Below are 3,976 nucleotides of genomic sequence, written 5' to 3'. Positions count from 1 at the left end.
ACTTGTCCTCAAGTTATATGAAAAGTCACATTTAAGAATCATAAAACTCATAAAAGTTGGCAAATGTTACAAAATGAAGAGTCTAGTTCTAATTAAATGGTTTTATGACTCCATAACTTGTCCTCAAGTTATGGAGGTTCAAGAGTCTCTTCATTAAATTAAAAAAAAAGTGTAACCTTAATTAGTTCCATAAGTTACGATAAAAAAAAGTTATTTTTTTTATTAATTAGTTTAAAGTCTTCCATAACTTGTCCTCAAGTTATGGAATTTGAAGAGTTTTTTTTTTTTTTTTTTTTTTTTTTTTTTTTTTTTTTTAATTAAAACTACTTTAAACTCATAAGTTATGGAATTAATTAGTTTTGAATAGTTTCAAAACTTGCCCTCAAGTTTTGGAATTTGAAAAGTTTTCACTTATGAATACTTTAATTCCAAGTTAGCCCTTAGAATTTTAAAAGTTAAAATTCAACCCTTATACTTTATAATATTATAAGTTAATAATATTTATATATGTATAAGAATAAAGTCAGTCTTACCGTTAGTAGGCCTCATTCACGAAGCCGGTCTATAAGGGGGGTATAAGGTTACTGCCTATAAAATGGCAGTTTAATGGGTGTCCACTCTCACCCACCGCTTCCTTGACTGGTGGAGGGTCGTTAGCCGAACGGGTAGGACAAGGACTATAATTCTCCTTTCCTTAAAAGTATTAATGATAAATACTAAGTAACTAAACTCTTATTAATACCCAATCTTAGTTACTTAGGAAAATGTGAATTTGGTGCTAACCCATGAAATTACACTTTGCACTTTGCTTAAGTCGTTAGTGGAGCGTGTGTGGTTAACCGACACACTAACCTGGACTTAACAAGGTAGGCAAAGGGTAACTTAATATTTATCATAGTATTGGTGGAGCGTGTGTGGTTAATCGGCACACTGATTAAGGGGTAAATATTAAGGGTACCAAGTATATTTGCATGGTTATTCACACCTTGTTTTGTGATCCTCGGCATCCCAGTCACAAAACCTGAAGGGCACACTCGAGATTGAAACATGCCTTTGAAAAGTTCAATTAATCTCAAAAGAATCTAGGAGTTTCAAAACCAATTAAAACCTAATAATACATTTCGTTTATCTTGGTGGAAATTGGTGAATCGTCATTCACCTACCTTCAAATATTTTATAGCTTGGATTACGGCATCCCTCTTCCAAGTTATAAAATAGTTTGTTGGGTCCTAGCCTTAATATATCATATTGGGTGTTATATTAAGGACTTAAATCAACTTTACGTGAATTTATCCCATTGTTGATGTCTGGTTTAGACAACAATGATCTTCCCAAACCAAGCTTTCCTAATGAATATGACTTCCCGAGTTTGGCCCCGAGATAGTCCATGAGACTGCTGAGAAGTTGAAAGTGATTAGGGAAAGGATGTTAGCAGCTCAGGATCGTCAGAAGAGCTATGCTGACAAGAAAAGACGACCGATGACCTTCGAAGTTGGGGATTCGGTTTTGCTTAAAGTCTCACCGTGGAAGGGACTTATAAGATTCGGGAAACGAGTACAGTTGAGTCCAAGGTTTATTGGACCGTTTAAAGTTCTTCAGAAGATTGGGAACCAAGCTTACAAGCTCGAATTACCCGAAGAACTAGATGGTATTCATAACACCTTCCATGTGTGTTATTTGAGGAAATTCACGGGAGAAGTTCCCGACATAATTCCAATCTTAGAGTTAAGAATGGATGAGAATAAAAGGCTGATCGAAGAGCCTAAGGCAATTGTTGACCGTAAGACTAAGAAGTTACGACGCAAGATGGTCGACTTAGTGCTAGTCCGATGGAAACATTCGAATGGGCCGAATCTCACTTGGGAAACAGAAAGTGACATGATGAGTCGCTACCCACATCTGTTTGCTAATGCATGATTCCGGGACGGAATCATCCTAAGGGGGAGAGAATTGTAACACCCGGGTTTCAGGGCTAAGCATTTTTAGATAATGTAATAGTCTAGGTTAACTATTGTAAATCTTTTTGAAGTAATAAAGATGAAATATTTGAATTCTTTGTGAATTATGTGTATTTGTGTGCTTATTACTTAATTATAAAGATATAATTAATAAAGGATAAAAATAAGCGTCAAAATTAAAGTGTGAAATAAGTCCGATATCTTTACATAAAGTTGTAGTGGTCGAAACAAGGGTTCCGTACATATAAAGAACGCCGACATCCGAGTTATAACGAAGAAGTTATGGCTCGTCGAAGTTTTACGGCAAAACCGACACGGCACCGGGAGACGTAAATATTGAATTTACGATGGAGGACTTTTTAGCCTTAGTGATCTAAACCAAAGTTGTAGTATATGTTAAACCGAGAACATCCATAAAAAGAACGCCCAAATCCGACTTCGTATGAGGAAGTTATGATTTTTCTAAGATTCGGCTTAGCAGTGCACGACCCGAAACTCGAATTTTAGTTCGAGCGGTTTTTGGCTTACGCGACCTAAATGAGAGTTGAAGATCTCATTAATAGGAACTCAATGTTAAAAATATAGACGAAAACGGATTCCGTATGAAGGAGTTACGAATTCTTCGCGGTCATTTAGCAGTCTAAACTCCTCCTACTGTTAAATTTGAGATCGATCGAGAATTAGCCGACAGAGTGTAAATGAAAGTTGTAGATCTTGATTTTACCTACACGTTGAAAAAAAGAACGTCGAAAACAGAGCTCGTATGCGAGAGTTATAATTTTTCTAAGTTTGAAGGCTGATACGCGATAGGGGGTGACGTGGCACCACCAGAATTGGACACGTGACACCACCAGAAGGCTGCCTGTAGTGACATAAGACCATGATTTGGCATGCGGAATTAAAGTTTGCACAATGAACATGGTGATTTGGGTGTTCAAGAGATGTATTGATTGTATATGGTGTTACACAAAAAGGATCTAGATCTAGACTACATAAATAACACACACTTACACACTCACTTTTACATCTCTCAAGCACACCTCTACAAGTGGACTAAACCCACCTTATATAGAGGTGTTTACATGTCTCTCTCTCTCACTCTCTATCTCATGCCACAAGGCTAATGCACCACATGCAAGTGGGTTTTACAAAAGTCAAACATTACAAAGTCATTCATGGAAAACTTTGTACCCCAACATTCTCCCCCTCAAAGTTAGGAATGAATGACCCACTTCAATTCTTCCAAAATCGAGCAACTACGCGGTCCGAGCCTCAAGAGTGACACATGTCGAAACGAACTCCAATCTTCAATTTTTCCATGATTCTTCAATTTGGGCTCTAGGATGTGAGATCATACAAACCGAGCATCAACGAATGATCACGAGCTTCTCAAACTCCAAATTGATCACCCAAAAGTTGAGCATAAAAACACAACCCAAAAATCTTCAATAAAACCAAACCCATTTCGAAATGAAATCACTTCCAAACTTCCAATTGCTTTATTTCGTATACTTCAAAAATTCAAGGTCACTTCGGTCGTCAAATCCGCGTAATATGAAAAATTCAAGTTTGAATTTCCATATAAATTTCTCCCCCTTTTTATAATCGAAATTTGATTATAAAACCTTCAAGGAAAGAGAAAGTGCTCTATTAAGAATTTTTCATGTCAAAACTCCCCCTTAACATGTGGCATAAACTTTGTGCTTCAATCCGGAAAACCCAAAAAATATTCAATTTTTAGCTTCGTTCACGGATCGCCTTTGACAAAATTTCTCAAAAATGGGTAGAAATTGTCAATTTCAAAATTCTGCAGTGACCCGGTGCGCCCAAAACAGCAAAATATGCAAAACTCTCCCCCTTTTCCAAAGCCGGGTAGAAAGCATCAATTTGCACAAACTGCAGGGGCCTGAAATGCATTTTCTTCAATTTTCAGCAAAAACAGTCCTTTTTTGAATTTGGGTATGAACCACCAAACATTCGAAGCCTTAGGGACTATTTTCGAAAATTTTGCCATTTTT

Source organism: Lactuca virosa, chromosome 5, assembly GCF_052849685.1.
Source record: "Lactuca virosa cultivar CGN04683 chromosome 5, Lactuca_virosa_CGN04683_v6, whole genome shotgun sequence".
In the NCBI taxonomy this organism is placed as follows: domain Eukaryota; kingdom Viridiplantae; phylum Streptophyta; class Magnoliopsida; order Asterales; family Asteraceae; genus Lactuca; species Lactuca virosa.
Note: the sequence above shows the minus strand (reverse complement) of the source record.